The following is a 13,606-nucleotide window of genomic DNA, read 5'->3' as shown; positions in this document are numbered from 1 at the left end:
CTCTGGCGGTGGTCTCCGGACCAGTGACGATTGTGCTGCCCTCCTGGGCACTGACTCTGGCGGTGGTCTCCGGACCAGTGACGATTGTGCTGCCCTCCTGGGCACTGACTCTGGCGGTGGTCTCCGGACCAGTGATGACAGTGCTGGCAGTGGCGTCCCGGCCGCCGGGGAGTATGGCACCCTTGACCACCGTGCTGCTCTTCCCAGACTGTGCAGACTTCTTCTGGCCCTTCACCACCTTTGGAGGAGTCACAGCTGACTCGGCACTCCCCCTGGGACCCTTGTGAGCAGTTTTGTCGCCAGGAGTCTTCACCCTGTCTCGTCGGCCACTTTCCAACTTTAGATGCTTTACAGGGGATGGACTGGCAGTGCTTTGGCTCCGTGTCACACTGGCTGCCCTGGTGGCCGGTGCACTCCACACACCTTGAACACGCACCACTGGTATTGGACATTTTTTGGCTGAGGTGCTACTACGGGACCTATGAATTGGAGGGGTGGGGGTGGTGGCAAAGAGGTCAACGTTGCTGAGGAAGAGTTGCTGACGAAGACTGGGATGGGTAGCTGGAGGGGGTCTGGGAGTGGAGGAAGAGGAGGTGGTTGTAGGAGGTGTAACTTTAGGTGATTTGGGTGCAGGTACAGGTACTGGAGGCTGTCGTGAGGTGGATGGATGTTGGGTGTGTGGGTGCCCGCGTTTGTGTACTTTGGGAGGGGGAGTCACAGACACACTGGGAGTGGACACAGGTGACGTGTAAATGGTAGTTGGGGTGGTGAGTGCAGGTGAGCAGGGTGTGGTGCTGGGTGTTCTGGTGTGAGTCCTAGTGCCTGTAGATGTAGTGCATGCAGGTGAGAGTGTAGACAACACTAGGAGGGAGGAGGGAGACGACGACGAGGGGGACACAGTGGAGGCAGTGGATGTTGTTGTGTCTGTATGTGGGTGATGCTTGTTTGAGTGCCTGTGGGTTGTGTGGTGCTTATGTTTGCCTGAGCTACTTTTGTGTGTTGAGGTGTATGCATGCTTGTCTGAGGGTGTGCTTGGGATAGGCTGGGGTACAGGGGACTGGGTCTGAGTGGAGGGAGTTGGAGGGGGAGGCTAGACACAGGGACAATGGCTGCCATCAGTGCTGAGGCCAGAGATTGCAGGGTTCGATGAAGGGCAGCCTGACCAGAATGAATGCCCTCCAGGAATGCATTACCGTGTTGCAACTCCATTTCTACACCCTGGATGGCATTCACAATGGTAGACTGCCCAACAGTGAGTGACCTGAGGAGGTCAATGGCCTCCTCACTGAGGGCAGCAGGGGTGACAGGGGCAGGGGCTGAGGTGCCTGGGGCGAAGGTGATGCCCACCCTCCTGGGTGAGCGGGCACGGAGGGAAATTTGAGGGGCTGCTGGGAGGGCGGTGCTGGTAGGGGGGGGGGTGGCAGCTGTACCTGTAGAAGTGGGGGGCACAGATGGTGCCGCCACCACAAGGGAGCTCCCATCGGCGGACGAGTCCGTGTCGCTGTTTGGTGATCCGGTGACCGACGCAAAGCTCCCCTTGCCCTCCGTCCCACTGGTGTATTCAGAGTCTGTGGTGTGGCCCTCGATGGCCATGTGGGATGCAGCTCCCTCGTGCTCCGGTGCCACTGTACCTCCGCCTGATGATGCTGATGCACACAAGAACAGGGAAAGCACGAAAAGGGGGGGGACGACAGAAGAAAAACAGGTTGAGTGCATGGCTTACCGCTACCGTTGGCGGACATTACAGACACAGCAGCCCCCTGCACTACGCCGTGCTCTTGGCCTCTACAGATGCAATTCCTGGGATCTGCCCTACATGGCTATGGTGGTCATCTGCACACATAGATGACACAGGGGCATGTATACCTGTACTTGGCACTCTACAGAGGTGGGGTGGAGTGCCACATGGCCTGCATTACAGAGGGGCGTTGCCTATGGAAATCGCCCTGGCCTAGGGAAACCCACAGCCCTCCTCCCCTCCCAGACCCCTCCACTGTGCGCAAAGTCCACAGAATGAGAGTTTACTCACACTCTTGTGTCTGCTGTGATGCCCTCAAGCGCCCATCCAACTCAGGGTAGGCCACCGCCAAGTTCCGGAACATCAGGGGGGTCATGGTTCGACGGGCACCCCTCCCATGTTGGGAGGCCATCCCCAGCTGAGCCTCCGCCGTCTTCTTGCTCCAGCGGCGAATGTACTCCCATCTTTTCTGGCAGTGGGTTCCCTGTCTCTGGTGGACCCCCAGGGTCCGGACGTCCTTGGCGATGGCACGCCAAATGTCCTTCTTTTGGTGGGCGCTGACCTTCATGACATGTACAGGGGAAGAAGAGAAGTCATTAACAACAGCACCGTCGAAGTGGGTGGCCCCCATCCCTACCCTTGCCATGTGGCACATGCATTGACAGTCCTTCATGTTCCCTGACCTCTGCCCCCTTCCTACTGACATCCAGCCCTCTCCACCCAGGCATAGCCCATACAACATGCTCCCTATGTACTTACCTGTTGGTCTGGAGGACCGTAGAGTAGCATGTACTGGGGGAGGACCCCGTCCACGAGTTCTCCAACTCCTGAGCAGTGAAGGCAGGGGCCCTTTCCCCAGACTCAGCAGCCATTGTCCCTTCCAGACCGAGGTCACAGCAGCACTTGCCGTGTAGGTCCTCTCCTGTCGAAGATCAGGTATCGAGTGATTGAACAGATAGAAATTGGCGGTCACGTCCGCAGCGGTGACGTCCGCGGCGGTGCGTCTCATCACCGCCGGCGCACTTCATCATTGGCTCCTGGGACCCATAGGGTCCAATGTTAACCAATGCAGCATTGCGCCGCGGTCTACGACCGCTTACCACGACGGTGTACAACACCAGCGCAGATACCTCACATCCCATTGTCCCAGTTTAGAGGTCAGGCAGCCGCTATTTCAGGGGCCCACATGGCTTCATTTACTACTGCGACACACATAGCTAGGCCTACACTCAACACACATACAGGAAGTGTTCTGTATTTGGTGTTGTGTTCTGTGTAGCTGTGGGTACATACCTGGGAATTTGTTGACTCTGTGGTCCCTGTTGTCCTTCCTAGGCACCGTCAGCTGGGACATGTGAGGAGATGGCGGAATCCTCCGGTGTACCGACCGCTGGTGGACCTGTTGACAATGGAGGAGCAACATTTAATCATCACCTACAGGTTTGACCGTGCCACTATCCAGGAACTGTGTACCCAGTTGGAGCCAGACCTGATCTCACCAATCCGCCATCCCACAGGAATCCCCCCTGAAGTGCAGGTGCTATCAGTGCTCCATTTCCTTGCAAGTGGGTCTTTTCAGACAACAGTGGCCATGGCATCAGGGATGTCCCAGCCTATGTTTTCCAACGTATTGTCCAGAGTGTTGTCTGCCCTGCTGAAACACGTAAGGAGCTACACCGTTTTCCCTCAGGTGGAGGATTTGGCTACAGTTAAAGGTGACTTCTATGCCCTGGGACATATCCCCAACATCATAGGTGCTATTGATTGGACCCATGTAGCTCTGGTTCCCCCCCCACAGGAGTGAACAGGTGTACAGGAACCGGAAGAGTTATCATTCCATGAATGTACAGATGGTATGTTTGGCAGACCAGTACAACTCCCAGGTAAATGCTATGTTCCCTGGCTCAGTGCATGACGCCTACATCTTGCGGAATAGCAGTATCCCGTATGTGATGGGTCAACTCCAGAGGCACCGGGTGTGGCTATTAGGGGACTCTGGCTACCCCAACCTGTCATGGCTATTGACCCCAGTGAGGAATCCCAGGACCAGGGCAGAGGAACGCTACAATGAGGCCCATGGACGGACTAGGAGGGTGATTGAACGCACCTTCGGCCTCCTGAAGGCCAGGTTCAGGGGCCTCCTTATGACAGGTGGTTCCCTATTCTACTCACCAAAGAAGCTGTGCCAGATCATCATCGCCTGCTCAATGCTTCACAATCTTGCTTTGCGACGCCAGGTGCCTTTTCTGCAGGAGGATGGTCCAGATGGCGGTGTTGTGGCAGCTGTGGAGCCTGTGGAACCTGTGGACAGTGATGAGGAGGAAGCTGAGGAAGAAGACATAGACAACAGGGAGTCAGTCATACAGCAATATTTCCAGTGACAGACAGGTGAGAACTTTTTTTTTCACTATTACATTCACTTTCACACTTCTACCTCTATCCTGTCTGTCATTTAGTAGCAGTATTTGGTAACTGAGTTGTACCTTTCCATTACGGTTTCACAGGTGTGGTTACCAACGTGTGTCATCTGCTTGCATCCTTCATGGACTTGTGATGTGTTGCATAGGTATGTTGGCATTACAAAAGACAACACTTTTTGACACTGTCATTGATAATACAAATTTACCAAATCACAGACTGACTCCAGGTTGTTTTGTGCTTCAAGGGTGTTTATTTAAGTGCTCATAAATGGAGGGGGGTTTTAAAATGGTGATGTGGGATGGTGGAGGAATGTCCATGGCAGAGTCCAGTCTATTGGTCTCACAGGTGCTATGCCCATATGGGCATAGGAAGTGGAGCTGGGGCTGTTCCAATCTGGACAGGGTAACAAAGTGGGACAGTGGGAGGACAATCAGGGTGGTCTCATTTCCTGGCTAAAGTGTCATTCACGCGTTTCCTGCGCTGTGAAACTGAAGCGGGGCAGACATATAAATAACTTCCTGTCACGGTGCCTGCTGCCTGAAAGAAATGCAAATGTGCTCTAAGAGTTAGCCTGCAAATGTAAAAGGTAATCTACAAATGTAAAGGGTGCTTGGGAGCCAGTACTGGCTTTAATTTATTGAATATTTGTGATAACAAAGATTTATTATTTTTGAGTGGTATTGCAGTTAACAACTGGGCTGTGGTGTGAGTGCTTTTATTACCACAAGTAGGTGTTGAAGGTGCATGTATGCAAAATAAATGCATTACACAGTCTGGGTGTTGCTAAAATCTATATTTTGGAAGCACCATTTTATCGTAAAACCTTTAATAAATTTTGTAGCAGTATATTTCACACTGTGTGTAATCCAAGTTTAAAATAATGACTTGCATATTCACAGTGCTTTCTGTCACAGGTTGTGTCCACGTAGCACTAAAAGTATACAAGTCACTATTTTCCTCTGCACCACCCATGATTTGATTGTGTAGCTCTCTGGTTACGCACAGACCACTGCAGTGAATTAACTAATAAAGGTTTCATAACCTACTATTGTGTATTTCTCAATGAGTAACAACTTTTTTTATTTAATTTTCTTTTAAGCTGTGTGTCATTTTATATGTAGCTACCCGACGGTGTGAGACCTAAAAAACGTATAGAATATTTTGGTTTTGGCCATACCTTTGACCCGCCACCCTGCTCACTGACATCACCCCTATTGCATGTAAAATCTCAGTTCCCATACATTTTTTAATGCACTTCAACAGCTGGTTGGCCTGGCTGCCCGTTCCTGTGGGAATGGTGGGAGGATGACAAGAATTGTAGCACTGCACTGCACACAGCACTGACGCCTCAGTGAGTACAGTTCACTCATCACAATATAGCTGGCACTAGTCACGCTGGCCTAGGGGCTCAGCTGCGCTGGCTGAAGCAGTCTAACCACAGCTGAGACTCACTCAGCCCGGGAAGCAAGTGGCAGTTATGTTTCTTTTTCGCGCTGCTGCCTGTGCCTCAAGTTTGGTGCATGCCTCATTGACAATGTACAACCACTGACTTTATTTCTGGGATAAAGTAAACCCTATATATGTGTTTTTTTAATGTGAGGGTCACCGCTCCTTTAAGTCATGCAGACATGCACTGTCCTACAGTACTGTGCTAGCTGCTGCCACAGCTGCGCTCCCACCCAGACAGTGCCTGCCTCAGCATAGGGCTGCACCCCTGCACCTAGGCCAGCTCTCACTCCCAGGCAGCAGAAAAGGAAAGCAGTGTGTCGCAGGTACACACATAAATTAAGTTTGGTGCATGGATGCACAGCACAGGATGTTATACCGCTGTGTCAGGAAGCGCTACCACATGGTTCTCCATGCTCACACTCTTAAGGCCCTCCAGCCTCACCCCCAAACATGACTGAAGCCAACAACAGCAGCAAACTAACATAAGTAGGAGTCACCCAAAAAACGTTGGTTTGCTAAACACCGGCTAATATTATTTCTCTACCGTAAAAATGATTTTCTGTGGGAATTGGGGGCATTTATGGTTGTTGATGACGAGAAGTACCAGGTTCTAGACATTTTTGTCAGGAGGAGGTCCTTACGAATAAAACATTTTGACGGCATTAGAAAGTTTGAAGACCTCTGATCTGATGCAACATTATTGAAATCAACATGGGTCTTACCAGTTTTCAATAGCATTCATTAGAACATGTAACGTTTCATTGTCAATAACATTGTTATTAATAAAACATTACACCTTCAATAAAATATGTGCAAGAGTTTTTCTTTTCAACTTTAAACATGCTGCCACTGCGGCTAACCAAAAGAGGTTCCTAATCTCCAAAGTCCAAGTGCAAAAGTACAAGCTCCAGGAGTACTTTGGAACTGTGCAAAGGACTCCTGGGGACATCAATGTAGCCCCCTAGGAATCTTAAAGAAACCTTTGTGGAGCATCTTCTGGAGGGCTGCTGCATTCACAGCACCCTCCCCCAAACACTGTTGGTTGTGACCCTGCTCTCTCCAGAGCAGTTTGAAGTGCTCTTTCCCTCTGAGGCCATGATTTTGTTATCAGCGGGTTTTTCACTCTGTGTGTAGGTTTATGCTGGGTATATAAACTAAACAAAAGGCTGCAGCAATGGAATACCTCACTTCTACACACTAGTAGAGAAAATAAACACTTTTCTGATTTCCTTGTAGCCAACACGTTTCGTCCAAATGGACTTCTTCAGGGCTACAAAACATATATTATAACCATAATACAGAAACATATAAATATGTATATAAAAATATAATTTAAAACTATAAACACACAATACATATAAACAATTACAAAACTATACAAATGTCTACATACATTATTATTGCACCACATTTACATTAAAAAACTGTAAGGAAATGCCTCCTTGGCATGGTTGCCCCCTGACTTTTTGCCTTTGCTGATGCTATGTTTACAATTGAAAGTGTGCTGAGGCCTGCTAACCAGGCCCCAGCACCAGTGTTCTTTCCCTAACCTGTACTTTTGTATCCACAATTGGCAGACCCTGGCATCCAGATAAGTCCCTTGTAACTGGTACTTCTAGTACCAAGGGCCCTGATGCCAAGGAAGGTCTCTAAGGGCTGCAGCATGTCTTATGCCACCCTAGAGACCTCTCACTCAGCACAGACACACTGCTTGCCAGCTTGTGTGTGCTAGTGAGGACAAAACGAGTAAGTCGACATGGCACTCCCCTCAGGGTGCCATGCCAGCCTCTCACTGCCTATGCAGTATAGGTAAGACACCCCTCTAGCAGGCCTTACAGCCCTAAGGCAGGGTGCACTATACCATAGGTGAGGGTACCAGTGCATGAGCATGGTACCCCTACAGTGTCTAAACAAAATCTTAGACATTGTAAGTGCAGGGTAGCCATAAGAGTATATGGTCTGGGAGTTTGTCAAACACGAACTCCACAGCCCCATAATGGCTACACTGAAAACTGGGAAGTTTGGTATCAAACTTCTCAGCACAATAAATGCACACTGATGCCAGTGTACATTTTATTGTAAAATACACCACAGAGGGCACCTTAGAGGTGCCCCCTGAAACTTAACCGACTATCTGTGTAGGCTGACTAGTTTTAGCAGCCTGCCACAAACCGAGACATGTTGCTGGCCCCATGGGGAGAGTGCCTTTGTCACTCTGAGGCCAGTAACAAAGCCTGCACTGGGTGGAGATGCTAACACCTCTCCCAGGCAGGAATTGTCACACCTGGCGGTGAGCCTCAAAGGCTCACCTCCTTTGTGCCAACCCAGCAGGACACTCCAGCTAGTGGAGTTGCCCGCCCCCTCCGGCCAGGCCCCACTTTTGGCGGCAAGGCCGGAGAAAATAATGAGAATAACAAGGAGGAGTCACTGGCCAGTCAGGACAGCCCCTAAGGTGTCCTGAGCTGAGGTGACTCTAACTTTTAGAAATCCTCCATCTTGCAGATGGAGGATTCCCCCAATAGGGTTAGGATTGTGACCCCCTCCGCTTGGGAGGAGGCACAAAGAGGGTGTACCCACCCTCAGGGCTAGTAGCCATTGGCTACTAACCCCCCAGACCTAAACACGCCCTTAAATTTAGTATTTAAGGGCTGCCCTGAACCCTAGAAAATTAGATTCCTGCAACTACAAGAAGAAGGACTGCCTAGCTGAAAACCCCTGCAGAGGAAGACCAGAAGACGACAACTGCCTTGGCTCCAGAAACCCACCGGCCTGTCTCCTGCCTTCCAAAGATCCTGCTCCAGCGACGCCTTCCAAAGGGACCAGCGACCTCGACATCCTCTGAGGACTGCCCCTGCTTCGAAAAGACAAGAAACTCCCGAGGACAGCGGACCTGCTCCAAGACAAGCTGCAACTGTGTTTCCAGCAGCTTTAAAGAACCTGCAAGCTCCCCGCAAGAAGCGTGAGACTTGCAACACTGCACCCGGCGACCCCGACTCGGCTGGTGGCGATCCAACACCTCAGGAGGGACCCCAGGACTACTCTGATACTGTGAGTACCAAAACCTGTCCCCCCTGAGCCCCCACAGCGCCGCCTGCAGAGGGAATCCCGAGGCTTCCCCTGACCGCGACTCTTTGAACCTAAAGTCCAGACGCCTGGGAGAGACCCTGCACCCGCAGCCCCCAGGACCTGAAGGACCGGACTTTCACTGGAGAAGTGACCCCCAGGAGTCCCTCGCCCTTGCCCAAGTGGAGGTTTCCCCGAGGAATCCCCCCCTTGCCTGCCTGCAGCGCTGAAGAGATCCCGAGATCTCTCATAGACTAACATTGCGAACCCGACGCCTGTTCCTACACTGCACCCGGCCGCCCCCGCGCTGCTGAGGGTGACATTTCTGTGTGGACTTGTGTCCCCCCCGGTGCCCTACAAAACCCCCCTGGTCCGCCCTCCGAAAACGCGGGTACTTACCTGCAAGCAGACCGGAACCGGGGCACCCCCTTCTCTCCATTCTAGCCTATGTGTTTTGGGCACCACTTTGAACTCTGCACCTGACCGGCCCGGAGCTGCTGGTGTGGTGACTTTGGGGTTGCTCTGAACCCCCAACGGTGGGCTACCTTGGACCAAGAACTAAGCCCTGTAAGTGTCTTACTTACCTGGTTAACCTAACAAATACTTACCTCCCCTAGGAACTGTGAAAATTGCACTAAGTGTCCACTTTTAAAACAGCTATTTGCGAATAACTTGAAAAGTATACATGCAATTTTGATGATTTGAAGTTCCTAAAGTACCTACCTGCAATACCTTTCGAATGAGATATTACATGTAGAATTTGAACCTGTGGTTCTTAAAATAAACTAAGAAAAGATATTTTTCTATATAAAAACCTATTGGCTGGATTTGTCTCTGAGTGTGTGTACCTCATTTATTGTCTATGTGTATGTACAACAAATGCTTAACACTACTCCTTGGATAAGCCTACTGCTCGACCACACTACCACAAAATAGAGCATTAGTATTATCTATTTTTACCACTACTTTACCTCTAAGGGGAACCCTTGGACTCTGTGCATGCTATTCCTTACTTTGAAATAGCACATACAGAGCCAACTTCCTACAAAAACCTTTAAAAAATCTGTATTAGAATACCATTTATGGAATTACATTCACTGTGCAAATTTTTATACATACTGACTTGTCCTACATATATCCACTGATAACATTTTTTGAGAGGCCAACACTCCTATGTAGCAGGGAAAAAGGGAATAACCATCCTTCCCAGATCAATCCAAGAGCTCTAATCGCTTAAAATACATTGCTGTAAAATACACCCCACCATGCCCCAATCAGCATATATAAATCTTCTATACCTTATTTAGTTGGTCGGTACACTTCAGCTGAACTAGAACCTATGGATATTTTGGTTTTCCATTCAATAGTCATCAAACAAAATGAACTACAGATTACAATGCCAGTTCTGCAATTATCTTACAAGTTAATATAGACCATATATGTAATTGTATCTGAGTATTGCACTGCCAATGTGTAAGGAGAAGAAAGAGCCAAGTCTGGTAGGTACCTGGAACATGAGTCTTGCATTCCAAAACACTCAATATTGGCGATCGCAGGTTCTAAGAGTGAGTGAAATGGATTTTCAGGTTCAAAAAGCAGGCAAAAAACTCTCACCCCACAGGTTGCAAATGAGAACCTAAAATTTAAAAAACAATCAATCATAAAGGAAAACCCTCACTTCATGTTTCCCAAAGGTCCATATTAAGCAAAGTGAGAACTACTGCTCACACAAACTTATTATTATAAACATTTGAAGGCATAGGATCTCTGATATAACTAAATAAGGAACAGTATCTTATTCGACTCCAATGTTCACTCCTAGAGCTTAAGCATGATAACAAAACTGAATGAAGAGTCAACCAGCACTCTGTCACCCCACATCAAAGTATTTTATGTGCAGGACAAAACAAAAGTGCGATAACCAAACCTTGGCAGTATGATAGGTCAAAGCGTGAGTACCTCATACGGGGTAAGCGATTCTGGGAGCCTGTGCCTTATACAGTTTGAACTACATTATATATTAATTGTGATACTACAATATTTAATTTCATGTGGGTGCAGACACATAAAGAACAAAGCTATGCTTGGTATACCTGAACGGGTGTGTGTGAAAGCAGACCACAATGCAAAGCCCAGGGTGAACAAGAGGTTCTGGAGCCTTGAATAATGCCCCAGCCCTCCAAGAGAAAAGGCAGGAAGTAAGGTAAGTCAGCTTCTAAGCAGCCCCAAGCTCAGGTCCCCTCTGCTGAGGGAGAAAACCTGTCAACCCTTGAGGGAACTGAGCCCCAGGAACTTGGGTCTAAACGACAGAGCTTCTGGGCCCAGGGGGGCCCTCTAGGGAAGAGCTGTGCCAGGGACAGAGGACCTGTCCCACTCTAGAGACCCTGGGACAGCAACCTTGTGACCAGGAAAAGTGAGATGTCACTGGCTCCCACAGAACATATTGGGAGGAGGGACTCCTGTATAGTGAGGCCAGCGACCCTAAGCCTGGGGCCACTAGGAGAGTGGTAGTGTCTCAGATCTATAGAGAGTTCCTACTCACTTTGGCTCATGATATCCCCTTAGCTGGGCATCTTGGCCGACCAAAACTTGGAGTTGGTTATTTCCTCACTTCTACTGGCCTGGCATGTCCCAGGCAGTGAAGGAGTTTTGTAAATTCTGTATCACTTGTCAAGCCAGTGGCAAGACAGGTGGCCACCCAAAGGCCCCTTTAATTCCACTTCCATTAGTTGGGGTTCCTTTTGAAAGGGTAGGGGTGTTGCCCGAATGAAAGTGCTGATTGGCAAAACAGGAACAGTTGGTTTAATTAAACACTACAGCCGGAGAACAGTTACAGAAGCGGGAACAGATAACCGTCTCAAAGTACAATTGATCTGAGCAGTGTTTTATGCATTTCTCTGTGTACCATAAAACAATTTCAGTGTTCCTTTTTAGGTAAGGAATGTGGGATGTTGTCTTGGAGTCGTAAATAAGGTCCTGATAAAAAATGCAGGTGGGCCTGACCTTGCGTCAACACAATGAGGACCAGTCGATAAAGTGTCCAGATGTCCGGCATGAGGGGCGTGTGATTGTGGCATTACTGTGTGTGCTGTGTTCTGATTGGCTGAGTGTTCCTAACTTCATGTGGCATCTGACTTCATGGTGTTTTGGGAATACGCACACACCTTCGGGCATGTTTGCTTTATTCGGGCCAATCTACTGGGGCCATTGTGGTGTCACTCCGCCTATTTTGGGAATGATCTGAGTTTCCTGTTTGTGCATGTGTCTCCCAGCTATGTGATGCTCCACCTCTGACCTGTCAATCGGTAACCTCATGCCTAGGTCTCAGAGCCCGCCTGACCATATATTTCTGGGTTGGGGTTGATGGAGAGTTCATGACGGGTGAATTTGATTATAGTGATGCGATTTCGTTTCATATATGTGAAAGTATCATGATGCACATCGACATTGACTTTTTCAGTTTTAGTAGGAGTGAATATTGTTGGCCCCCTGGACCTTTCAACAGCCTCAGGGAACAGATGCATACTAGTGGTAGTGGATCAGGCCACCAGGTACCCTGAAGCTATATACCTTATGATTACCACTGCTCCTGCAGTTGCTACGGCCCTACTCAGTATCTTTACTACACTGGGCTTCCCCAAGGAGGTGGTAAAAGACACCGGTAGTAACTTAATATCTGCATACCTCAAGGCAATGTTGAATGAATGTGGAGTGACTTATATGTTCACTACCCGACATCACTCACAAAGAAATGGTTTAGTTGAAAGATTGAACATAACCATGAAGGGCATGATTGTAGGCCTCCCTGAAAAACTCAGAAGGAGATGGGATATCCTGTTACCATGCTTGCTTTTTCGCCTACAGATAAGTTCCACAGAAGGGAGTAGATTTTCCCCCTTTGAACTTCTGTTTGGACATCCTGTAAGGGGACCATTGTGTGTAGTGAGGGAAGGCTGGGAGAGACCTCTTGAAGAGCCAAAACAAGACATTGTGGACCATGTGCTTGACCTACATTCAAGGGTGGCGGAGTACATTGAGAAAACATCCAAAAACCTTGAGGCCAGATAAAAGTTCCAGAAGCTCTGGTATGACCAAAAGGCTGCCATGGTGGAGTACCAACCAGGGCCGAAGGTGTGGGTGCTTGAGCCTGTGGCTCCCAGGTCACTCCAGGACAAATGGTGTGGCCCCTTCCCTGTCCTTGAGAAGAAGAGTGAGGGCACCTATGCACTCCCCAGTAACCCTCACAGGGTCATTGATGTTAGTCACCTAAGGCTCTTCCATGACATGGCTGACGTGGCCATGCTGATGGTCAAAGATGATCAGGAAGAAGAGGGCAAGCCTGACCTCCTCTCCGACAACCCCAAAGATGGCTCAGTTGATGGAGTGGTCTTTTCAGACACCCTCACTGCCCAGCAGCAACCTGACTACAGACAAGTCCTACAACAGTATGCTGAGCCCTTTTTTTCACCCTTAGTCAGACTAACTGGTGTGGCCATGATGTGGACGCTGGTGACCATATGCCTGTGAAAGGCAAAATATACAGACAGTCTGACCAAGTGAATGATAGCATCAGAGCTGAAGTGAGCAAGATGCTGGAGTTAGGGGTAATTGAGCTCTCTGACAGGCCCGCGGCCAGCCAAGTGGTCTCAGTCCACAAACCACATTTCAAGGGAGGTAAACCAGAGCTGAGATTTTGTGGTGGCTGAAGAGGTCTCAATGTTGCCACCAGGACAGATGCACGCCCTACCCCAAGAGAAGATGGACTTGTTGACAGGTTAGGGGCAGTAAGGTTTCTCAGTACTGTTGATTTGACATCAGGCTACTGGCAGGTAGGCCTGACCCCTGGAGCAAAAGAAAGATCAGCATTCTCGACCCCAGATGGTTTAAAGAATGCCCCTGCCACCTTCCAACGGTTGGTGGGTAAAGTCCCTGATG

Source organism: Pleurodeles waltl, chromosome 9, assembly GCF_031143425.1.
Source record: "Pleurodeles waltl isolate 20211129_DDA chromosome 9, aPleWal1.hap1.20221129, whole genome shotgun sequence".
Taxonomy (NCBI): domain Eukaryota; kingdom Metazoa; phylum Chordata; class Amphibia; order Caudata; family Salamandridae; genus Pleurodeles; species Pleurodeles waltl.
The sequence above is the reverse complement of the archived record's forward strand: the minus strand, read 5'-3'. Positions refer to the sequence as shown.